Source organism: Tupaia chinensis, unplaced genomic scaffold (genome assembly GCF_000334495.1).
Source record: "Tupaia chinensis unplaced genomic scaffold, TupChi_1.0 Scaffold000207_1, whole genome shotgun sequence".
In the NCBI taxonomy this organism is placed as follows: Eukaryota; Metazoa; Chordata; class Mammalia; order Scandentia; family Tupaiidae; genus Tupaia; species Tupaia belangeri.
Window position 1 is genome coordinate 4250891 of NW_006159682.1, and position 25437 is coordinate 4276327.

The 25437-nt window shown below is 51.9% G+C and overlaps 1 protein-coding gene and 1 pseudogene across 1 annotated transcript in view; both read left to right on the top strand.

Annotated features, from left to right (window-relative positions):
* The window catches only part of LOC102494872 (gamma-tubulin complex component 5-like), a 65093-nt pseudogene extending 55711 nt beyond the window's left edge, over positions 1–9382 (top strand).
* The window catches only part of TRABD2B (TraB domain containing 2B), a 249270-nt gene that overhangs the window by 77404 nt on the left and 146429 nt on the right, over positions 1–25437 (top strand). The window lies entirely within an intron of this gene.

Here is a 25437-nt window from a genome sequence, read left to right on the forward strand (position 1 = left end):
CAGCAGATAAGTGGGAAATCAGCCTCCCTCTGTATGTTGCCAGCTTGCATTCCAAGGTGTCTGTGTGTCTCCTGTCACACTGCTGGCTCTAAAACCTCTGAGAGGCAGTAGGGAAGAGGACTAGGTTAACCATCCCTGAAACGGCAGCTCCCTCATTTCTCAACTTCCCAAACTGCCTGTGGCCTCATTCTGTCACAGGAAGCAGAGCTGGGGAGTTGCTGAACCCAGCCAGAGCTAAGCACTGATCCAAAGGGATCAAAATTGCAGCCACCCAGAGAACTGGCCCCAGACCCTTGCACTTTGCTCCCGTATGCCTTAATCTCTGAGGCTAAAACTTTGTCAGAGCCAAGAGTTCCCTCATAAATTACCTGGCCTCCTGGTCTTTCTCTCCTTTGGCATCTTCTGTCACATACCAAAAGGCATTCAGGAAATTGGCCCCTAAACTTTGGCTGACAGTGGCTCAGGATCCACTTTCTGCTAAGGCGACGGCGGGAGCAGGAGATACGGTAGGTAATGGTGTGGATTTCAGAACGCTGGGAGGGTATGCAGTTGAGCCCACACTCCACTTTGCAGCTGAGCCCCTCCATGGACAGGTGCTGCAGAATCGCAGATGAGGAGAGTTGAGTCACAGAGCATTGCAGTATGCAGGGGTGAGGGATGGAGGGACAGGAGTGGGAGCTAGGTCTACATGAAAGCCAGCTACTGTCATACTACATTATGTTGTGGGATCCCGGGAAAGAGCATTTGGCTCAGGACAAGAAGCAATTACCCAGGTGAACACCGCTAGGAAGAGTATGCAGGTAGAGGGAACAGCACACACAAAAGCACAGAGGGAGGGCCGGCTCTGTAGCACAGTGGTTAAGCACTATGTATATGAAGCCATAATTCCACAGGATTGATCATAGTTCAAATCCTGACCCCAACAGCTTGAAAAACACTCCAGGCGCATGTGAATGCTTGCCTCAAATTTGATGGGGTGGGAATACGGAGGGAAAAGGATTATGACATGACCATGCCCTATTGGGGGGTACATTCTCTCTCTCAGTCTCTCTCTCTCACTGGTGAGTTCACACACCCACTAGCAAGTAAAGGGGGGGGGGAGTTCAGAGGTAAAAGAAGAGTGTCAGCAAAGGTCCCCCAGAAAAGAAAATATCCACTAGAAATCTTCAAAGGGAAGCCTGGAGAGATGGCATTCCAGCCAGGGGGATTAATGGAGGCAAAGGTGCAGTTGTATAAAATACCAAGGAGTGTGTGTGAGAGAGAGAGTGACAGAGACGCACAGAGAGAAAAATGTGGTGAGGCAGAGAGGGCAAGCAGTTCACGTTGGCAAGCCAATGCTGAAGGCAGTTTGGAGGGAGGTTGCAGAAGCAACGTGGAGAGTTGGCCCTCAATGCCTGGCTTGAGTTTGGGCTCAAACAACTGCAAGTCTGTTGCAAAATTTTAAGCAGCAGGGAGCTAGAGACCTTCTGTGTTTCCAATAGGCCCGTCTGGCTGGAGAAGAGCTGGACAGAGAGACACTGGAGGTGAGGAGCTGCTGGTGGGACCAGCAAATGTCCAGGTGAAGCCATTGCTGGAGTTGTCCATGCAGAGCCTGGAGCTCTGCCATCAGGCATAGCCATGTCCAGCCAAGTGTGTGAGCAGCCGCTGTTGGCAGACCTGGGCTGGGCGGGGCTCATACAAGGGTGAAGCCTGGCCCCAGGGAGCTCGGTCCAGGGGGCTGAGGGCAGCTCTTTGGAGCAGAAGGCAGGGGGTGATAGGTACTATGACACTGGGATCTGGTAGCTCAGAGAAGGGGGGTCAGACTTCTGTGTTCACCTGCAAACGCCAACTCCATGCCTGCACTGTGCCATGCATGGGAATGCAATGGGGAGCAGACGGAAGTGGTCCTGGCTTAGGAGCTCACAGTACGGAGGGGAAGACTGGCAAGCTCCCAGGTAATCACAAGACTCTCAGTGAAAGATAGGATAGGGGAGGGAGGCACGGAGCAGGGGCCCTCAAATGGCAGGGGATTCAGGGAAACATCCAGAGGAGGGAGCAGAGCAAGGCAAGCGAGGCACCTCAGACTCCAAAATGAAGAAGACTCTCTCTGCCAGTGGTGCAAGGTCAGGGTCTGCCCCTGAGAGCCAGGGCCTCCCTAAACGATGTGCTGCCAGTGCCTCTCTTGCCTCATCTCAGACCTGGCCCTGTAGGAAAAAATTAGATCTATGCTGTCTAAAGACTGAGCAGGAATTAGATGAACAGGGGCTTTGTGGGAAGAGCATTGCAGACAAAGGGAACATCCTATACAAACACCTTGAGGCCAGCAGTGCCTGTGCTCAGGGACCTGTAGGCCATCTGGTCTAGCTGAAGAGAGTATGAGGCTGAAAGGCGGACAGCCTTGTGAATTACACTAACGCAGGTAGGGTTTTACCTGGAGTCGGCTCCCACATGGAGGTCCGTAATGAACTTCCTAGGAGACCTGGTGGTGTTGGGCCTTGAAAGGTGACTGGAATCCAGGCACATGAGCATGAGGAAGAGAGATTGCACAAGCCCAGGACTGAGGAACCTGAGGGACCTTTCTCAAGGAGGTCGTCAAACTCAGTGAGCACAGACTATGTGTGGGACCAGGGCACTGCTAACTGGTGGTGTCTGCAGGTGGACTTTTGCTAGACTTGCTCAGTCCCCGGCTGTCATTTCCCCTCTTCTCATCTCAGCAGCCGCCGGCCTTGTTGGAGGCAGAAAAAAATGTCTTGTCACAGCCTCTTGGGTCTGCCTGTCACAGGCCGTGGGGTGTAGAGGCAAAACCTAGGAACAAGCACTCAGCCCATGAGGAATGTGCCATGCAGGGTATCTGAGACCCCTCTTTACCATCATCTGAAAAAGTAGCTGTTATTGTACCATTTTGCAGATGGCAAAACTAAACTCAGAGAACTTAGCAGGCTCTCCCCTCAGGTCACAGAATGTATATTATGGCACAAGCAGGATTTGAACCTGGGTGGTTCCTGCCCATCCATTCAGTTCTGCACAGAGATCAAGAAAAGAAGAATGTCTCCACATTTTGCAGATGAGGAATCAGAGGCCCCAAGAGGAACAGGACTGGCCGGGTGCTAATGGTGCCCGGCCCAGCCTTCTTCTCTGTCCCTCCCACTTCTGGTCCCTCTCTAGGTGTCTTTCTCCCTCTTCTTGGCACCCTGGGGATCAGCGTCAGCAGTAGTTACCTCTTCTGGCAGGTGGTCCCCACATCTCTCAGGTCCCTACTGACACAGGTGAAGTCTCCCTTATGACCTCGGCTTTTTCTGCTGCAGGTGGCTGCTGGGGCGTCCAACTCCTCACCTGCAGCTTGTTCAGACCGAGAAGGGCATGGGCTCTCTGGACAGGGGCGCTCAGGAGGAGGAGGAGGTGCCAACGCCCACCTGGGAAGCCCGTCCTGCCTGCAGGCAGCTCCGTAGTGCTTGGCACAGCTGCACTTACGCTCCACGGGATGGGCTTGTTGACTTGGAAGAGAGAAGGCGCCGGAAGAGTGGATGTTTGCAGATGGATTTATAGGCCCCGTATTTACTGTATTGTCAGGGAAACGGGCTTTGAGACTGAGTCACTCAGAGCAGGAAGACTGCACCTGGCACTTCTGGTGGTCTCAACCCACCCAGCCCTCAGGCTACTCTTTGCATGTGCCAGGCCTTGCCAAAACGCCAACTTAGCCTCTGTCCTTTGCACATGCTGGTCCCCTTCCTCTTCTCTTCTTGCCATATTCAATCTTAGTCTTCTAGAAACTCCATGGTCCTTCAGGGAGCTTTCACATCTATCTCCATTAGTCCTGTGACCTAGGCCTGCGATCAACCCAGTTCCTGTCTACACCATGTCTGCACATCTATGTGTTGCATGGACTTGTTGTGGGTGGATTTTGTTTTCCGTCTACTTCTTGAACCTAGAAACTAGGATTTATACTGATTTGCATCCCTCAGCCAAATATGTAGTCAGCACTTCGTAAAAGCTATTGGGATAAGCTCCCTGAAGCAGAGAGAGAGGCTGAGAGGCTGGCACTAGCTTTGGTGCGACATGCCCCAGGGAACTCACCTTGACCTTCTTCCTCCATAAAAAATGTTCAGAAGCTGTGTCCCACCCCCTACCTTCCAGCTTCCCAGCCCTTACATCTATGACCATTGGGAACAATGGTTGCACCTCTCAATAGGAAGGAGGCATGCTGTCTAGATCTTGCTCACAGCCAGAGCCTCTTGGCAGGATTGGAGACAGCCTGAGTGGTGTGCCAGGGAAGGGGTGATAGCCTGGGGTGCCAGGACCAACAGTCCTGCTAAGCAGGAGAGTCCTGGCAGGTCAAATAGGGTCGAAGCACAGACATTCCTTACCGAGAGCCAGAGCCTTTGCCTCCCTCCAGAGGCTGAGAATACCTCGTACCGCCTCCAACAGCCCCAAGGAGCCGTGACTTGGCCAGGGCAGAATTGCAGAGGTGGGGCAGTGGCGGGTGGGAGTGCAAATATACTCCTGGAGCTATGCCGCTGGGTGGTATGAGGCTCGACTTCCTCAGTCTCATCCGAGGACAGTGTCTTTTTTGTTGTTCTTGGAGTTTTGCTATAGGGTGTAAGCACTAGCCTGAGAGAGACAGAGAGACCGGGAAAGTGAGAAATCACCCTCTGGGGAGGATGGCCATGCCATAGTTCCTTCTCCTTCATTCTCCTCTCTCAGGATTTTGGGCATGCCCAGCATCATTTTCAAGCAACTGGGTCTGGGACTGGAATCACACAGTCAGCCATGGGGGACCCAGTCGCCTTAAACGCTGCGCCACCTGCTGGCCTGAGTGGTGTTTTTTGTCTTTTCTTCTGTAACAGGGTGAGAAGCTGAGAGTGCCAGGACCCAGACTTTTTGGGGTTTTTTTAAGACAGTTTCTCATTCCATTTTTTCACTCAGCCACCAGAGTAGCTGGGACTCCAGATGCATGCCACTGCACCCAGATTTTAGGGTGGGCCTCCCATATGACCTCGGTCTGTTGAAATGCAGATCCAACCAGTGTACTATCATGGCTGGGCCCAAATGCTCCTGTTTCTATTATTCACAGATACCCTGCGCTTTACCTAAAATATCCAGAGTAATATTCAGACAAGTTATATGGATAAAGATGTGAATTTAGCAAATACTAATATTCTGTTCACATATAAAGTCAGTTCTATTTCTATGTTATAAACAAATGGTGCATAAAATGTAAATGTTTAAAACATTGACATCATCACACTTATATGAACTATGTAGGAAAAAGTTGAAAACAAGCTGCATAATATGGTAAAAGAAAATATAGAACTAAATGAAGATATATGGCAGCCTTCCTTACTCCTTTTTTTTTTTTTTTGAGAGAGAGAGAGAGAGAGTTTTGCTATAAGGTGCTGCACTCGATGGAGAGACAGAGAGATAAAATGTGAAAAATCACCCCCCAGAGGGATGGCTATGCTGCAGTCCCTTCACCTCCATTCTCCTCTTGGGAATTTGGGCATGCATGTGCATGCACCTGGCATGAATATCAAGCCACTGGTCTGGGACTCAAACCTCAGTTGACTACATGGAGAGTCCAGTGCCTTAACCACTTAGCCACCTGCTGGTCTCACTTTAATCCTTCTATTTTATTTCTTTTCTCTAAAAAAAATGACTACTGACTCTTGTTTCTTGAGTGGATCTAAGAAGTGGACAAAATAATGCTTACATATTGCTTAGTATTTGCTTGGCGTGTAGTAAGTACCCAGAGCAAGATTAGCTTCATCTCAAGTCCCTCCAGGAAAGACTTTTATTCCATAGAACAAACTGAATGGCTTCAAACCAGACCAACGCTTCAGACTCCAGCATCCCCAGTACGGTGTGGAATGGGGGGAACAGACACCACCTCATTAGGTTGCTCAGTGAGGACTACCTGGAAGAAGGGAGGTAGAAAGCAGACCGGGGTGAGCTGCCAGTTCTCAGGAAGTGCTGCTGCTGCTGTTAGTGTACAGAGACACCCCACTCACTTGGAAGGAATTGTTCAATCTCGTGAAGGAAGTGTTAACCAGAATTAGTCTCAAAATATAAAAATTCCTCTTTTACATTCTTGTCCTTTCCCTTCTTTTTCAATTTAATTCCTTCATGCTTTTTCAATTCCTTCATGCTTTTTCAATTCTTCTTAGTTTATGAAGGATTAAAAATCTCTGAGAAGTGCAAATACATCTTTAAAGTCTATTTTCAGAACCATCCTCATGGTGCCAGAAAGCTAAAAGAATGCAGTAGAGATGTTTCAAAAGAAAGCACCAAGAAAGAACTGAAGGTAGGACTAATCAAAGTTGGAATTAGAGCTGACCTCATAGCGTAGTGGTTAAGGGAGCCCAGATCTCACACGGCCTACTGCAGTTTGATTCCCAGCCCAGGTGGCTTGAAAAACACGTCAGGCATGTGTGTGTGTGTGTGTGTGTGTCTGTGTGTATGCACTCCAAATCCCAACAGAATGGAGAAATGGCGGAGAAGGATTGCAATGTTTCCCTGCCCCATTAGGGAGTACTTTCTCTCTCTTCCTCTCTGTCTCTCTCTGTCTCTCTCTCTCTCTGTCTCTGCTGAGCTCATATACCCCCTAGCCAAAAACAAAGCAAGACAAGCAAACAAATTGGAATCTTGAGAGAACACTACTTTTTTTTTTCTTCTAAGGCTTTATCACTGTGCTAGAAATATTAAGGGAAGAAGTCAGTGACTTCTGGGCTAGGAGACTTCTCAGGCATCACAGCCATCTTGGTTGTCAGCGTAACCCTTGCCCCTGACTCCACCCTGAGCTGAGCCCTGCCGCTGGTGGTCAGCAGAGACGCCCTATCCCAGCAGCGCAGTTATAGCCACTGATGGGCCACGACTAGAAAATAGAGGGGTGCTTCCCTGCTCCTCCCGCCAGCAGGCTGGCCAGCTACACCGCTAGTCTTCTGCCCCGAGACTTCTCCTCCTAAGAGAAGCCACTGTGCAGGGCGAAAATAGGAGTAGGGTTTGGACTTACATATCCTCTTTTTTTTTTTTTTGTTACTTCCTTTCCTCTTTAATCATGCAAAATGAGCACTTTGAAAGTGTCACACACCCACCTGAGCTGGAGGTCAAGCCTAAGAAGGTGGGGACTAGGCAGGAGGTGGACACACTTGCCCTGGCTCTGAGGTCATCTTTTTTCATTGTTACTCAGTCACACTCTTGTTCTCAGAAAGCTGCTATGTCTTGAGTTCCTTAGCGGATTGTGTTCCAGGGCAGGAGTCCACTTTCTGAGCATCAGGTGTTGGCTGGGTGAAGAGCTCTTCAGCTCACAGGTGTGCGTTCACACCACTGTGTCTATCACCTGCTTCCATCCGCTTTCACTCCTGTGATGTTCCCCAGGATGGTTCTGAAGAGTATAAGCTTTGACCTTTGGTTCCTGCAAGCAGCCAAGACTCTTGAGCAAAGCAGGTTTCACTGGAACCCCCTTTCTACTTATGGGAAACTAGACAGGCACCCTGGTGCAGGGGGATGACACCCACATATATTCAGTGTCCACGTCATTACTTCACCTTGAGTCCTCAGACCAGGCCCTGCAGCTATGGGAGTTGAAGGCTGAGGGAAGGCTAGAATGATTCTAGACCATAGATCCCAGGTACGACTTGTGTGAGTCAGAGTCCTCCAGAGAAACAGAGCTAGTATGGTCTATGTGTTTATATCCACAGAGAGAGAGAGAGTTTAAGGAAGGGGCTCACGAGACCGTAGCAGTGCAAGTCCCAAACCTGCAGGCAGGCTGGCAGACTGGAGACCCGGGACAACTCCAAGGTCATCCATGGGCAGAGTTTCCTCTTCCAGGGATGGCAGACTTCATTTCTATTACAGCTTTCAACTCATTGAATAACGTCCACCCACATTAGGGAGGGTAATCTGCTTTCCACAGTCTATCAGTTTGAATGTTAACTTCATGAAGAAAGTTCCTTTACAGAAACATCTAGAATAATGTTTGACCAATTCTGGGTACTGGGGCCCAGCCAGCATGATGCACCAAATTAATCATCACACACAGCACCTCACATTGGAAGAGCTGGTTATAATGAAAACCCTTTCTCGGCCATCCTTCTCCTTGATCCTCTGACAGCCCTGTGGAATAGTTGGTGTGGCCATCGTTCATGGACTCAGCTGGAACTTGGTTGCATTGAACCCTGACTTTGTGCCAGGCACTAGGTTAGGGTGCTGAAAATACTGTGATCAACAAGACACCTCATTCCTTTCCCTCTTGAGAACCCAGTGCTGAAGACCGACTTGAACAAGCAGTTGCCCAAAGACATCATTATTTAATTACCAGGTGATGTGTCCTGTGAGAAGTAGGGTGACTGACTTGGGGCCTGGCCTAGGACCGGGGCTGCAGGGGGCCCCTCTGAGGAGAGCCATTCTAGCTGAAACCTGAGGGCCGAGCATGCTGGGCAAGAGAAGGTGAGTAGAGGGTTCTGGGCCAACGCACCATCAGCACAAATACCTGAGGAGGGAAAGACTCAGAAGGCAGGACCAGCAGATGGCATAATGGTTACATTGCTGGACTCCGACGTAGTTGACTACGGTTCGAGTCCCGGACCCAGTGGCTTAAAACTTACTCCAGGAGTGTGTTTATGTGTGCTCAAAATCCCAAGAGGAGAAGGGGTTGCAGTGTGACCATTCTCCCCTGGGTGGTGATGTCTCACTTTCTGTCTCTCTCTGTTTCTCCAACAAATGCACACACGCTATAGCAAAAATCTCTCTTAGAAAAAAAAAAAAAAGAAGAAGAAGAAAGAAAGACTCAGAAGGGATCTGGCTGTGTACACTGGTTGTGCAGTGGGTAAGGCAAGCTGGTCCCGTTTGAGGCTGAGAGGAAGGCAGAGACCAGAGTCCGCACTTCATTTGCCCGTTCTGGATCTCTAACTTCAGCCTTAGGGTGAAGGGTTGTAAACGAGCAAGTGCCGTGTGCACATCTGTCCCCTCGAACAGACCCCAGGTTGTCCTGACAGCAGTCCACCCTGGCCTGTCCTACCTGTGGGGGCTAAAGATGGCAGAGAGACCACCAAGGGTGGTACCTTGACTAGTCTCATTTTACTGTAAAAATGCCCGAGTCTCACACTCAGCCAGAAGGTCACAGACCAATGTCCCCAACAGTATATGAGCTTTCTGTGAAAGGCTGTTCTTGCAGCTGAGGCCTGTCCCCAGATTCCTTCCATCCCTCATCTCCTGTTACTCAAAGGGACATTCTGCCTTAGTCACAGCGGAGGCTCTGTGCCTCTTCACCTATTTCCAACCTCCCCATTCTTCCTGGCTCAGTGTTAGCACCTCTTGTCCAGGAAGCCTCCTGGAGCTCTGGCACTTTATGCTGTGCCCTCAGATTGCCCCGTCGGAAGGACCGATGATGCGGGCTGATCAGAGCTGATGCAGAGCTGCGAACTGGCTTCCCTTGGGTGCCAGCCTCCCCAGAACTCCGGGGAGCAGGTCCTACGAGCTCTCGAGTCCAGCCAGGTCCTCTCGTTTTACAGTGAGAAGACCAAGGTCCACAGAGGGGAATCCTGGCAGGTGATGGTGGAACCCAACCAACAACCGAGCTGCCTTCTCTGCCTCCCCAGGAGGGTCGTAGGGCAGGGAGCTCCTATTTGCCTCTTGCCACCTCCTGAGGGGATAGGACTGCAACTCCTGGCAGCCCTCAGGCAACTTTGCTATTTGGTGAACTTCAGATTTCTGGACATGCCCCATAGCCAGGAGCTTTTACAGTCTCCCGAATGAGACCGCTACCCCGGAGAGGACTGGGCACGGGCCTTCCATTTGTTTACCTGGCTGCCAGCCATTTGCTGTGTTCACTGTCTCTCCTCTGCCCATTCATCTATTTCTCTGCTTCCTTTTTCACTTGTTCATGTAGCTGCTTACTCCTTCTCCAATTTATTGACCCGCTTGTTCTTTTATTGACTCAGTCATTGAACAAGCAAACACAGAGCACTCAGATTAAAGGAGGTGACTCCACACCACATGGTCAGAATGACAGCCTGGAGGGCTGTAGGGCCCAGGGGGAGTGACTGCCTCAGGGAGAGCTGCTCCGAGAAGAGTGCTGACATGGAGGAGGGGCATTGAGCAGGGCCTCCGACTGTGAACCAGGCTTTTCCAGACAAGAGAGGTGGAAGGAATGCCCGTTAGCTCCCGGCATGGTAGCTCCGGGGCCACTCAGACTCAAGGTGCCCAAATCCCTCAGCCCCCAGAGCAGACTGGGCAGAAGGACCCAAGGCCCAGCTGTGGCCCAAGGGGAGTGTCTGCGGGTTCCTTCCACCTGACTCTGCGGCCTTGGTCACTGGTTTCCTCAGGTCTGCTGGGGATGCAGACAGGCCAAGTCTGGCTGGCCGGGAAGAGCTTGGTCTTCTTTCTTTCCAGCGCCATTTTGGTAGATGACCAGTCTTCCCGACTATATCGGAGTGCATACTTCCTTGTGACCTCCTCCAGCTGCCCACCTGCCTCAGGAAAGGAAGGGAAGGAGGAAGGGAGATAAATAAAGTCAACTAGAATGTCTGTGTCCAGCAGGTTAGCAGTTTAGGCCACTGTGTTGGGACAGACAGACCCGGATTCAGAGTCTGCTCGGCCACTTACTAGCTATGTGACCTTGGTGGGCCCCTCTGAGCCTATTCGCTTCCCCGTAAAAACATGGCTAATAGCATCTGCCTTGCAGGATCACATTCATTATGTCCCTGTGGTTGAAGGCAGTAGGCGCTCCCTCTCTGGTGGCTGGTGTTTTATTGTCCATCCACGTGCTATGCAATGGCTGAGTGCTTGCTGGGTGCAGGATGGCCTGGAAGGTGCTGGGGGTTCCAACAAAGCAATCACAGCGCAATCGGGAAGACAGACAAGCAAGCCTGCACTTTCCATGTGGTGTCAGACAGCCTGGGCGGGACGTCCACACTGGATACTCTGAGGAGCCGCAGGAGGCTCTAGAGAGGAGGTGGCCCTCTGACTGGACCCTGAAAGCTGAATAAATAGGAACCTTTTGAGACAGACTTACCAGGCACATGTGTGTGCGTGCATGCATGTCCAGGATCCAGGCTGATTGAGGCTGAGGATAGATAGATTAGAGTGTGGGGACATTGTTGGGGGTCCCTCTCACTCTCAGAAGAGATCAATAAATAAACTTTTTTATTTTTTTAAAGAGTTTCTTTTTTTTTTTTTTTCTGAGACCAAGCAGCCCCTCTTACTGTTAAGTTACTTTATTCTGACTCTCAGTTCTTCCTCCTGCAAAATGGGAATAACAGCTGTCGCGAGAACAAGATAGGACAGTGCATCTGCGCAGGCCCCGTCGTGGGAAAGAGCAGCTCTTCACCGAACCACCAAACCCCGGCACCCTGACTCGGAAGCGCTTTCCCTGCAGCAAATGCACGCAGCCAACGTGCATGCCATTGATCAGGAACTCAGAGGGATTTGACCAGGGAGAGGCAGAGAGGGGGCAGTAACACTGATTACTAACCCACGAGAGCTTGGGAATAATATTCCATGACTACGAGTGAGAGAGACAGCAGCTTTTCGCACCTCCAGGCCTGAGGGAATGGAGATTCATCTTGACAGGAGAAGCAGGCTAGGCTCTCAGAGGGACGTTCAGGAGTTAGGCACCTAGTATGTCAGACTCATCATCTATCTAGTGGTTTCTGGAAGTCTTGCCCTGCCTGGACTGCCTGCCCACAGCCTCTGGAACATGCTTTTTGTGTCTGGGGCCTGGAATCAGCCCTCCATGTGCTGGACTCAGGCCGCGATGCCCGAGTGCTGTCTGAGGGTTCTGGGCACAGCCCCGACTCGGCTGTGCAGGAGCCATGGACGAGCTGGGTCAAATTGCTTAGCTTCTCAGAGCCGGTTTCCTCATCTATAAAATTGAGGAAATAGTACCTGCTTCATGGGACAGTTTTAAGTGCAATGGTAAACCACATCAAGTGCTTTCACTGGAGCCCAAGACATAGTAGGAACTTTCTAGATTGTGCCTCTTATGGTCACAGCTGGCATAGGGACAGGGAGGGTATTGACAGGGAGAATTGGAAGAAGGGGAGAAAAAAGAATAAAAAGAGAAATGGGTTTGAATAAGGGAAAAGTCAGGTGGGAAGGCTTTAAAAGGCGGGGTGTGGGCTGGTGCCACGGCCTGGCAGTTAAGGGAATTAAGGGAACTGAATCCCACATGGCTGACCAAGGCTCAGATCTTTACCCCGGTAGCTTGAGAAACATACGAGGTGTGCATGTGTGCCCCAAATCCCAACAGGATGGAGAAATGAAGAAGGGTTGGAGGGACCAGCAGTTAGCGTAATGGCTATGTCGCTGGACTCCCACGTAGTCGACGGCGGTTCGCGTCCCAGACCTGGTGGCTTAAACTCACGCCTGGCGCATGTGCGTGCGTGCCCAAGATCCCGAGAGGAGAATAGAGGAGAAGGGATTGTGGTGTGGCCATGCCCCTGGGGGGTGATTTCTCGCTTTCTATCTCTCTGTCTGTCTCTGTCTGGCAAGTGCACGCGCCCTATAGCAAAAACCTCTCCAAAGGAAAAAAAAAAGAAGGGTTGGAGTGTGAGCACACCCCATGGGGAGGTACTCTTTTTCTCTTTCTCTCTCTCAACACATGTGCCCTCTGGCAATTTTTTAAAAAGGGTGTAAAAAGTCCCTAGCCTGCCCCTCCTGCCCCGTCCTCTGCCAGCCCTGTGTCCTGCTACTTCCCTAACACTCCCCCTCTCCAGCCACATGGAATTTCCGGCCATTTGGCTCATGTGCAGTGTTTTCTCCTGCTTCATTCCATGTCTTGTGTGAGATGTCATTTCCTCCTTTTCCACCTGTACATGCAAAGTGCTCCCTCTTCCTGGAAGCCCGCCTTGGCTGGCCTGGTCCCCAGTAGCTAGCTCCTCTAGTCCTGTCCTGCATGCATGTCCCAGCCCTCTGTTCCTGTCCTCATTCACAGTATTCATCGCACAGCTGATCCGTGTGTTTTGTTGCTTCCACACCAGACTGGGAGCCCCACGGCATCGGGAGAATGTCAGGTTCACCTTTGTAATTCTAGGGCTCCTGGGGGTATCGGGCTCCTTATAAATACTTGGCGAGTGCTGGAAAGTTCAATGAATGAGTGAACGGACCAATAGACAGCTGTGAGGGGAGATAGTGAAGCAGGGCAGGCTTTCTGAAGGCTCATGCTCAGTGGCTTTCCCCTCTTTCTGCCATTTCCTGCTTTTTCTCCTAAAGTCTGCAGGCTCCTGCCAGCCGAACCACCGGCACCAACATCTGTGCTACAGCGGTTGCCTTCCCCACTCTCACTTTCCTTCAGGGCTGTCTGCGGCCTCCTCAGCAACCCCAGGTCCTTACAGACCTGCAGAGATGGCTTTCCCCTCCCCCCACCCACCCCCCAAAACAAACACAGCCACAGCCAGAGAGCCACAGGGGCCTGCAATGAAAAACAGGTGTCTCCTGGAGACCTGTCAGCCACGGCTGTGCAGCAGCTTGGGGTCACCGCCTGGAGGGCTAGGGGCGGGGCTTGGCAGGCTCACTCAGCGTGTTCAGCTCCCAGGGTCCAGCATGGGTGTAGCAGCTGCCTCAAGCCCTGTCATGGGACTGTGACAGGGGCACACACACTCCCATCCCCTGCCCAGGCCAGAGGAGCCAGGGGCCTCTATCTGGACATCCAGACACAAAGGCCTGGCTCTTGTTCTGGCCCTGTCTCAGTCTTCAGCTCCACTCCAGGGAGTGAAAGAGCATGGGGTGTCATAATCACTGGTTTTGAATCCCCACTTAGCCCCTTATAAACCATGTGAGCCCAGTCACCTGAGTTTTCCTCTTGGGGTCTTACTTTACCCATTTGTGAAATGGGTACGTAAAGACTCTCATACCTGTTGTGGGATGGGACTGAACCAGGCAGTTGATGTATACCAGTGTGAACAGCCCAGTGTGCTCCAGAATCCATCCCTGACAGACCCCTGAATGTGGACAAGACCCTTCCAGCTTCCAGGGACCTCTAAGGAGAGTCAGTGGCCTCCACTTTCCTTCCTGCACCCCTGAGGCTCAGTTTAGGGAGTTCCTCTAGACTCTGCATGGGGTCCTCCCCCGACCCCTGCAGTAACTTCTGGCTGTTGTGCACAATGTTCTGTCTGCCTGGATCCCTCTCCCTGGTTGTCTCAGACACGCTTACTGAGCACCTCCTATGTGCCAGGCACTGTTCTAGGGACATGACGCACCAGTGCACAAGCCCTGCCTGCTGCTCCTTGTGCTCCCTTGCAGCCCTGTTCCCTGCTACGTCTGTCTGCCTCACAGCACTGGAGCGACTATGTGCCAGTCTGTCTCCCATATGGCCCAGCTCCCGGAGGCAGGGAGCACATGTGACCAGGCCCTGGGCACGAGGATAGTGTCTGTTTCATTCACTGTCAACCCCCAGTATCCAGCCTAGAGCCTGGGATGGTCAGGGCCCAGCCAGGGGCTGCTGGGTGAACACTGCAGGGTGCTTACCAGCTGTGCTGCCGGCGGCCCCTGCAAGAAGCGTCGTGCCATCCCCAGGCTCCCAAGGAGGCTCATCGTAGACTCTGTTGATCCAGGCCCCCACAGAGGTGCCGGTGGATGTGCTCTTTCTCTTTGAGGAGGGGGGTGGGTCCAGGCACCCTGGAAAGTCTGAGAGAGGGAGAGGGGCCCAGTGGGTGCTGGCCTAACCCTCTTGTTTGTGTTGGAAGCCAGCTCCTCGCATACCTGCGCTAGGCCCTGATTCCAATTATCCAATTGTGCACTGCTGCTTGAACTGCCCACGGCAATGAGCTGGCTTCGGGCCTTCCTTCATTAGTGCCTTGCCAGTCCCCGGGAGCCTCCCTTAGTGGGCATAGCAGAATCTGTCCAGGTCACCAGGCCGGGAGCCTGAAAGAGAGAGCTCGGGGAATGGCTTCAGGTCAGAGCCCCTCTCCCTGCCTCTCTGGTGTCTGCCTCACCCCTGCATTCTTGGGGCTGGTTCTGGCTTTGAATTGCTGAACCAGGGGCCATTTTACCAAGGCCACTGTGAAGAAAGGCATTTGTGATCTTTGGTCTTCAGGGACACAGACAGGTCAGCTGTCGTGGCTTTACCTGCCAGGTGCCGGAATTTATTTTGAAGGTGGATGATTTCTCGCCATGTCCAGTTATTCGCACCTGCCAGATGGTGTATTCGAGAACACTGGAAGTCCACAAAGGATCTAGATGCTCCAAGTCAGCAGTCCTAACACTTGACTGAGGCAGGAGACCAGGCAGGGCTGTAGAAATGACACAGGCTCTGGAGTCTGGCAGGACTGAGCTTGGGCATGTTACCTGCATGCCTCAGTTTCCCATCTATAAAGTAGCAGTGATAATACCCTCGTTAGATGTGGGATGGGGATTAAAAGTGATGCTATTTGACTGCGTAGGCACACAGAAGTCTTCGGTCCCATTCTCTCCTTAAGTTCCTATGTTTTCTTATTTCTTGCCCTTTTCTGATTTTTTTTAAAGGTTTTTGCCATAGGGTGCATGCACTTACCAGAGAAACAGAGAGAGACAGTGAGAGAGAAAGCAAAAAATCCCCTCCCAGGAGGAATAGCCATGCCACAGTCCCTTCTCCTCCATTCTCTTCCTAGGATTCTGGGCATGCATGCACACACGCCCAGTGTGATTTTCAAGGCGCCAGGTCTGGGACTCAAACTTTGATCTGCCATGTGGGAGTCCAGCACCGTAACCACTATGCCACCTGCTGGCCTGATTTTCTGATGTTTTCAATTAGAGAGGACATGCCTGCTTTTCTTTTGGAGTCAAGAGATGGGCAGTGGAGCTAGTTGGGAAAGGAAGGGGCAAGGAGCTAGGAAGTCTGCACTGCTCCAGACTGCCGTAACGGGTTCATATTCTTGGGGTGCTGAACCCAGGTACTCCTCTCGGGGTCTGTGCTGGGGCCTGAAGGAATGCAAAAGCAGCCACTTGGAGTATATGTTGAAGTCAGGTTGGGAAAGACAAGCAGCTGATTTGAGGATGGTGGGCAGAATCGATGAACCTCCCATTAGAATGATGTCCTTTCTAAGGGCCACAGAGCATGTGCACGTCATTCCCAAGCCTCCCTCTTCCAGGGGGACCATCACTGGAAACCATATTGGCTTACCCCAGTGGAGTCCTCACCCCAGCCTCAGGATGGTTTGGAGCAAAGGCCGAGAGACCGAGCCCACTTCAGTGCTAGCGCATGCTGAGGAGAGAGTAGCCCGATCTAGAGGAGGTTGGGGGGGTGGATGAGGGCGGGAGCGAGGAGAGCTGTGAGAACTAGGCTCAGTGTGGAGAGGGGAGGCTGGGGAGGACAGAAGCACTCAGCCCCAAATGTCTGTCTGGAGCTAAGAAAAGGATCACAGAGGACGAAGTTGGCCTGGTAGAGAAAGAGCACTGGTAAAGCCAGGACGATTTTGAATACCAGGAGGTATGCAAGCAGGAGACCACCTGGCCTCTGCTGGGAAGGCAGGGGCATCTGGGACTAGGGAAGCCATGTTGTGTGGGGTTCTGGACTGCTGAGCACAGAGAAGTCACCTTCCCCCTGAGCCTCTGTCTTCCCAGTACAGGGGGTGGCAATGGTCGCAGGGGGATGGGGTGAGATGCTTCCTTTCAGCTCCCATGCCATGCTGGGCCTGAGAATGGGAACTTCCCCCTCATCATGCAAGGCTAGCCATAGAGGGGCAGCCTCAGAGAACCCCAGCCTGAGGTGACCAAGGCAAGGCCCAGTCTTGGGCTGTTGTCTCTAAGCCCTCCCAGCAGATGGCAAATGCTACCCCCACACACACCCCCCCCACCACCACCACCACCAATGAGTTGGAACTCCGCTGCTCCAGGAAATGTTGTTACAAATTGTTTTTTCCACCAGAGCACATACTGAATTTTCCATGCCACCTCCAGCACATTTTCGGGAAATCCCAGGTGGTAGCGATGGAGGCTGAGACCCTCCAGAAAGGCCAAGGTCCTTGCAAACCAAAAGACGGCTGGGTTTTATTTAATCCTAAGTAAGTATATGTACATCTCAACTTTTGAATACTGGAAAGGAAAAAAAAAAAAAGGCCAGGCAAACCAAAGAAACACACACATTGCTTTGCTTTGGAGGGTAATTACTCTGAATTCAGTTAAACCAACTTGCTCTAGCTAACTAGATTAGTTTACATCTTGTGGTAGAAAAAGAAATACAAATTACTTAGATTGCAATAAACCATGTTTTTCTAACTAAATAGATTAGTTTATATCTTGTGGCAAGGAACAAGGAGAATGGCTCAGAAATGCTTGTTGCTCGCCCCTGCCCACTCGCTCACTCAGGGACATTCCTTTTCTGTGTGACCTCTAGCCTCTGACTCCCTCAGCCTCCTTCGCCCCCCCCCTCCTCCAGGAGATAAAAAGAACTGGACTTGGGAATAAAGAAAAGAAAACCACGTCCAGCCCAATGATTTTAATGACGAAGCCAGAGGATGTGGGGATGGGTCAGTCCACACAGACTCCATGACTACCTACTGTGTGCAGTGTAAGGCACTGGGCACCAACTGGACACAGCTGGCTTCTTGGGTATGAGTCCTACAGGCCACACAGGGCCCCGTGCTTTGTGTTCATGCTCGCTGTCACCATTCTGAAATTTGTAATTCTTTAATACAGGGACACGTCCTTTTCATTTTGTGCTAGGACCTGAAAATTATGTAGTTGATCCTGGTGGACAGATGAGGACAGAGACAAGGTAGGGAGAGAGGAGACTGGGTCCAGCCCTCTGGGAGCTCTGGTTTTGTAGGCGGCACCAGATGCTCACATGAGAACGTGAGCTCCTGTAGCAGGGACCTTGTGGGCCTACTACCAAGGGCCTCGTTCACGTGGGTGATGTCCGCAGAGGGGTATTTGTCCATTCTTTGAGTGAATCTAGTAGCTTCAAGAACTTGGGGATTCTTTGGCCCATTTTTTTCTTAGGAAGAAAAGATACTGCCACCTAATGCCTGCCTAATTTCTACCATGGCTCACTAGGTAGCATAGGGAGCGCCTGGAGGCAAAACCGGAACTGGTACCAGCAGGTCCTGAGATGACTCGTCCAGGCAGGCGGGCAGGCATGGTGTCTCTCCCAGGCCTGAGCAGAGCGGTCTCTAAGGGTCACTCCCCTGGGGACATTTCATTTAGCTACCCAGTTTCATTTACCTGTGTAGTACACCCCACCGAGGTGTCTCTGCACACATCTCTTCATGTAGCTGTGAGGAGCACCTTAGAGAGCTGTTAGAAGAAATCTGGATTCACACTTGGTGCAGAGCGGCTTCCTATTAGACATTAGACTCTCCCCTGTGTGCACATCTTGGCTGAGGCCGGCACTCTGCTCCAGGAAGCTGTACCAGGATCGGGCTCCCTTCTCACTTCTCCAGCATTGTCTGGCATCGCTCTCCATCCAAGGTGGCGGGACACTCCCACTGCCCACACCCCAGAGCTGGGCAAGAGGAAGGGCAGAGCATGAGTTAGATCTATCGGTTCTGCTCACACCCTGTCTGACTGCAACTTGGTCACTTGTCCACACTTAACTTCAAGGGCAACTGGGAATTGGGGACTTTTCTGGAGGCCACATGGTTCTCAAAATGAGGGGTAGTATTGCTATTGAAAAGGAGAGAAAGCATATGAGAGTGAAAGGACAGTCTGTACTACTGAGGTCAGTATCTTTATCTCTGTTTTATGGGTGTGGAGACAGGTGCAGGGAGAGAAACGACGTGGCCCAGGTCACACAGCACATAGGCCTGTGTTTTTTCAAACTACCACACCAATTTACTGCTCCAGAGTGTTGGACTTCAAGGAGATTCCTGGAGGGGGAGGGTACACCTTTGGGCAGTCCACTGCAAGGCTCTGTAACTGAAGGTCACCAACTCATTCTCTTCCACTTTGAGTAGCAGGATACTCACTACTTCCCCAGGCCACCCTAGATTCTTGCCGGCTAATGGCTGCTGTTTCAGGCCAGCAAATAATGGCCAGTCTGTCCTGGACACATAGAGCTTTGGGGGCTGAGAGGAGAGGTCTTTGGCCCAGGCCTGGGAATCAGCAAAGGTCTTCCAAGGAAGTCAGTCCTAGAGAATGAGTTGGAATTATTTTCTAGCCCTTTGATCTTGGACAGGTTACTTAAACTCGCTAAACCTCAGTTTCCTCACCTGTAAAATGGGAGTAGTAAGGTACTTTGCCCACATTTATTCTTGAGCGAGCTTTGTAGAATTAATATGTATCCATAAATATTTAGTAGATGCAATTATTATGACGCATGCACCAAGCAGAAGGAAAGGCAGGAGCAAAGGGAACATGGCAACCAACAGCACAGGCCACTCAGGAGGGAAGTTGGAGACAAGGCAAAAGAGGTCAGAGAGACCTTCCTTATACCCACACCTCTGCCGGCTTAGATCTGGGCACTGCAGCTCTGCAGAGTAAGACCGCTCCGTTTTTCTGGAAGCTGCACTTCAGACAGAGCTGCCCAGGGGTGCCTATTGCAAAGCCAGGCATAGGAAAGGGCAGCAGGGACAGGGGCCCTGGAACTGCCCTCTTCCACGACATCTCCACAGGTGAAGAGAGAATAGTGGGACTCTTACAGTGCCTGCTGCTGCCCAGTTGGGTCTTCAATGGGACTTGTGTGCCTGGGCTGAGCTGGCTCCTTGACCGTCATGAGTTGAAGAAAAGGCCAGAGAGGTTTGAGGGACAGAGTGCTGTGAACAGGAACAGGGAGAAGAGGTGGTGGAGGTGGTCAGAGCCAGGAAATGAGAGAGAGCCCAGGAGGTAGAGAGCAGGAGCCAGCACAGGCCGAGCGCGTCTGTGCACCAGGCTCCTGCGTAGAAGTGGCCTTGCGCCCACTCTGGAAGTGAGGGTAGGAGCCCTCTTTTTCAGATGAGGAAACTGAGGCTCCGAGAACTTTATGACTTGCCTAAGCGCACCCAATGCACCCAATCAGTGATTCGATTGCAAGATTTCTTTCTCTTTCCTCCTCTTAAATAACAAACAATACTAGTATTATTGTCTAGTATGCCGTCATTATAAATGATATTAACAAATTCCACCATCTAGTGGAATAACCACTGTTCACAGTTGATGTGTCTCTTTCTAGACATTCCCCCCATGCAAGTCCATGTCTCCGTTCATGCATATAAATGAATTTATATTTATAAAACTGGGATTATTCTTAGACACGCTCTCCAGAAACTTCTTGTGCTCAGTCCCCATGCATCGTGAACATCTTCCCGCTCTAGTAAAGGCCTAGCCCATGGTATCCTCTCTGACAGCCACAGAGCATGTTTAGACCATTTCTAAGTGTCCAGTTTCATGGGAGAGAACACTTACCACGAGCTTTTTTAATGAGAAAGAAAGAAAAAGCAAGACAATTTGGAGGGAGAGAAGAATCCGAAACTCTTAACTGTTCTGCTTTTCCTCATCCCCCCACGCCCAGGTTCCCCAGTTTGCCTTACCTGGTGGTTTCTAAGACATGGCTCCAGTGGTTCCTGTACTTATTTAACTTAACTGCTAGAAGGGCCCTCAAAGCGCTCATAGCTCAGTCATTACATGGAAGGGACACAATCAAATGAAACTTCATCAGGGTTTTTTTACTAACTTGGTTTCAAAAATAAAACTCCTTCCTCTGCTTTTCTCATGGGTTCCTAGATCTGGGATCTTTCTCATTTGGATGGATAAAGACTGAAAACAGGGGCCAGCAGGTCACATGGAGGTTAAGGTACCGGATCCCACATGGCCAATTGCATGGTTCAAGTCCGGGACCTGGTGGCTTGAAAATCATGCTGGGCGCATGTGCCTATGTGCCCCAAATCCGAAGAGACTGGAGGAGAAGGGATTGCAGTGTGGCCATCCTACCCCCAGCCCCCCCCCTCTCTCTCTCGCTCTGTTGAGCATACATGCTCTATAGCAAAAACAAGCAAACAAAAAACTAAGAACAAATATGAATACACCAGGACCTGGCTTCTCTCTCCTGCCATGGCATAATGGAAATAGCACCAGTCTCAAGAGTCATATAAACCAGGTTCAAATCCTGGCCCCCTTCCATTTTGCAGGGCCACCTCAGGCCCTGGTTCTTATCTGAGCCTCTGTTAAGTGAAAGGAGAATGTGGAATGTGAAAGGCACCTGGTGGGAACCTGACACAAAACAGGTGCTCGACAAATATTTTTAATTGTTTTAATTCCTGTCCTTAGAAAGTTTTCTTCAAGAGAGATGGGCCCACCTATTTTGGGTTTTATATCCCCTTTATTCGGTAGCTTGAAGAGAGCTAGAAAATCAAACCCAGGGACCCTAAGACTCCCTCATGAAAAGCCATGATAGTAGCCCAGCCTGGCTAACGAGCAAATCCGCGGTCATGAAAGGAAGTTTCTAATAAGCATGCAAGTGTATTTGCCAAGGAAGCCTGGGCCCTGCAGCCCCAGCTGCCGGATGGTGTAGACCCCTGCCTGAATAGCTGCACTTTTGTGCCCAGAACATGTGCACCTCCTCCTCTCCATGCCTGTGCCCGGCTGGCACTTACATGGGCCACTCATCATGTGCAGGCAGGAGGCTTCCCAGCCCCTCCTGGGGACAGGCCATAATTGCCCATGGAAGGGCTGGGACTGGCAGGCGCTGCAGTGTGCCTGTTGCCAGAGGGGAACCGACAGCAGAAAAGATTGGTGTTGGCAGGTCCCCCTGCTAAGCTCCTGGCTGCCCTCAAGAGCCAGGCTAAGGGACTTGGGTTTTCTGTGCTGCGTTATTAAGCTGTCTTTTGCTTTTAAGGTTCCCGGACCTGTCATAATACAGGCCATCCTAGCCAAGATTCTGGGCCCCTGTGCCTTTGAACTGCTGGGGCAGCTGTGGAGAAATCCCGCTTTCCCTGTGGTGTGGTTGACAGCCGGCTGACAACTCCCAGCCAGGCTGCTACCAAGCGGGGCTGCAGCACAGCCCATCTGGGTGGAGGGAATCTGGCCTGACCCCAGGGATGCTGTGCTCCAACCTAGCTGGGGAGAACATAACTGAGAGGGGCAGAAGATCAGCTTGAGCACTCCTGGGTCCTCAGAAAGGCATTATCTTGCCGTGGCTGAGAGCGTGCAGCTTGCAGGTAGATGGCCTAGTTGGGATCCAGCTCTAACATGTACACGTAGGTGACCTTCAGCAAGTTTTCTCATCTGTATAGTGGGAGGAAAAGTAGTATTCCTGTCATGGGGTTGTACTGAAATGAGTTATGTTTCGTCCATGAGTCTGAAGTACTGAGCTCAGTACCTAGCACACGTCATGCAAGGGGGCGGTGGAGCTGTCGGTCTTTTTTTTTTTCTTCATGGGGCCTTCACCAGTGCTACAGCGGAAGGAGCATTTGGGTGTGAGCACTTGGAGGTGGGAGTCAGGAAACCTGACTTCGATCCCAGCTCTGCCATGGGCCTCAGGTATGACTACGGGCAGTTCTGTGCCACTCTCCGGGCCGTTGTGTTCTTGTTTCTGGGCACAGAAAATCAAGTGCTGGCGGTAGTGCTGTGTACATCTCTAAGCCAGGAAGAACTCGGAGTGGCAGGTGCAGGCGGGGGCGCTGGTAGACTCCAGGTAGGATTTGACGACCAGCAGGTCGCCTTTCCCAGAACTAAGCCTTTCCTTGCATCCCTTCTCTCTCCCTCTGCAACTGACTCCATGTTGGAGATCTGAGAGGAGACTCCTCCCAGCTATCTGTGCCTGCATTCTCTCACACTGTGGGCTGGAGAGACTGAGGCTGTGGATGAAGTGGAGAGAGAGGAGGCAGGGAAAACAGAAAGAACTGGGGGTGGAGGCAGGGAGGTAGACATGCAGAGAGAGCAACGGAAAGAGGAAGACTTACGTAGAGCAGCAGAGTGGGAGGCACGTGACGTCACGGAAACCAGGTCCACGCAGGGTCCTGATGCTGCCTGTGGTGGGCCAAGTGGTGACACTCCCTGAGAAGCCCAACCAGATACAGGCTCAAAGACAAAGGCCGAATTGGGAGCTCTTCAGACACCAGCCTGTCGAGACATCAGGCCACCCGTCCCTTCTCCATCCTCAGCTGCCATTCTCCCCTACCCCCTGCCAGGCCCGCTGCTCAGGGAAGGTGGTTCTCATTGTTCCTCACACCCGAGTATTCCCCAAGTCTTGGATCCTTGGGGAAAATTAAGAAGAGTTGAACTGAGAAGCAGCCCCTGACCGAAACCCTGCTGGCCTCCAAGCAGGAGCCACAAACTTACACGGCATCGCCTCACTCGGTGTGAGCTTTTCAAGCCTCTTGGCCCCTTGACTCACCACGTGGATTCAGGCAGCCATGCCTTCTCTCTAGCTCTGGTTACTTGTCCTTCTGTCCCCTCCTCTCCCCTTTGACTAGGTTCTCCCCGAGAGCAGACTCATCCTTCTGCTGCCTGTGTCCTTCACCGCCCAGCCTCCACGTGTCGCATGCTGACTGCTCAGTTAGCTGGAGCATGGCCGATTGAATTGATAGATCCGAAGGGTGGTTTTCAGAATCTAATTTCAGTATTTGCAACATTCAAGTCAGTTATATCAGCAGAGAGGAGGGACAGAATGTTATTTTGAAGGCAGAGTATGTAATATTTAAAGGGCAATGTCTAACTGAAGTGGGAGAAGGGCAGGGATGGTGGCACTTCCGGATGGAAGCAGGATGCCGGGGAGTTATCTGGGGGACTGTGGCAGAAGGATAGGCAGGGGTGAATGTTGGACATGAGTCCTCAGCTGCAGTGAGGGTCAGCACGGCTGTCCAGGTCCCTCCTCCTGTGCTAGGCGGTGCTGGAGATAAGCGAGGAGAGAGCATGGTCTCTTCCTGGGGAGCACAGGCCCCTGATGTGAAGGGGCGACTCGGATGAAGACCAAGAGTCCTGGGACCCTGGGCCCTCCGCGGGAGGATGTGGTGCACAGTTCATGTCCCTGTTCCACTGCTCTAACCACTAACACGGTTTCTGGCGAGGGCTGGAATTCACTCCAATATCAGTTGACCTGAGGTGGGAAAGGACTCATCACTCAGATGTCTTGACCCACAGAACAAAACTGAAGCATCTCATTGCCCCTGTCCAATTCCCAACCCTAGGGCTCCCCATCCCCACCTTTGATGGTCACTCTGTCCCCATGTTTCTTAATGGCCCCCAGGTCCTCGCCCATTACCCTGTCCTTCCTGCCCATCGTTCAAGGTCAGGCTCAGATCCCTCCCCCTCTAGAAGCCTCCCTTCATTTCCCCGCTGTGAAAATCAGCTCTCCATTCAGTGCCTGTTACCACTTCTGCTGTTTAATACTCCAGTTCGATTCAGGGGGATGTGCCCATTGCTCTTCCTCCCCAGAGTAAGCTCCTGGAGGGAGCTGAGTCATGAGCTCCTCACAAAAGACCTGGTGTGCTCCGTGGGTGGGACTGAGGAAGAGATGCCAGGGCAGGCAGGTGGAGGCAGGAGAGCAGCCCACCCGACCCGACTCCACTGAGGAAGCCTGGGCTGGCGAGCTCTGCGGCTCTGGGGGTGAACCAGGTTACACGTGATCAATAAATATTTACTGGGTGTTAAGTTTTTAGCTGAACGCAGGATTTGGCAGCCATTCTCATTTAAGGTAATGCGAGGCCTCGCGACCCCGGGGACGGTGGGAGGGCGCTCCTCCACCTGCCAGCAGACCAGTTTCAGCACCTGCTCCACACCAGCCTGTAACTGCCCCTGGCCAGCGTGCCCTTGGAGAGGTTGGGGGGCACTTCAGCCTTGGCTTCCCTTCTCATTATTTCCTTGAGGTCTCAAGTCCTGACTCCGCCCCAGGCAGTTCTCAGGGCTACACACCTTCCCTTCTCACAGCATCCTCACCCCAGCTCTGTGCCTGGCTCTGTGCTAGGGCCTGGGGACACAGACAGGTGCAGGCAAAACCCACCCCCCGCAAGGAGGCTCCGCTCCAGAAGCTATTCCTAACCTTTTTTCTTACCCACTACTTCACAGCCGGGACAGGAGGGGAATGGTAGGGGCCAGGGGGCTCTGCAGAAGGCCCCCAGGACAAAGATGCACAGAAGCCCCGGGCATAGGGTGTGCAGACGTGCCAGGAGCTCCCCAGACTAGAAGCTGCAGTGGACACACAAGTAGGCAACACCACACGTGGATGCCGTGACCGAGGAGGCCCAGGGGCCGGAGGCTGGGGAACCATCTCCCTGGGATGGCACCTCCAAGGGCATGAATGTTGAGCTGCATTGTGAAACCTGACAGGGAAGGGGGGTGACATTTCAGGCATGTCTAAAAGACCTGGTGGATTTGGTGCTTGACCTGTGCTGCCCAATATGGTAGCCATTGGCCACTAAACTTGAATTAAAGTGAAGCAAATGAAAACCCTCTTCCTCATCTCACTGCACACCTCAGGGGCTCACCAGCCACGTGCGGCAAAGCACTGTAGATACCATCATGACGGCAAGCCGAGTGGCCTGGCCTGGCCTGATGGTACAAGTGGCTGGGGATGCAGAGGACCTTGAACGACCTGCTGGGGACTTGGGGACTCCTCGGAGTAGGAGGGAGGGTCTC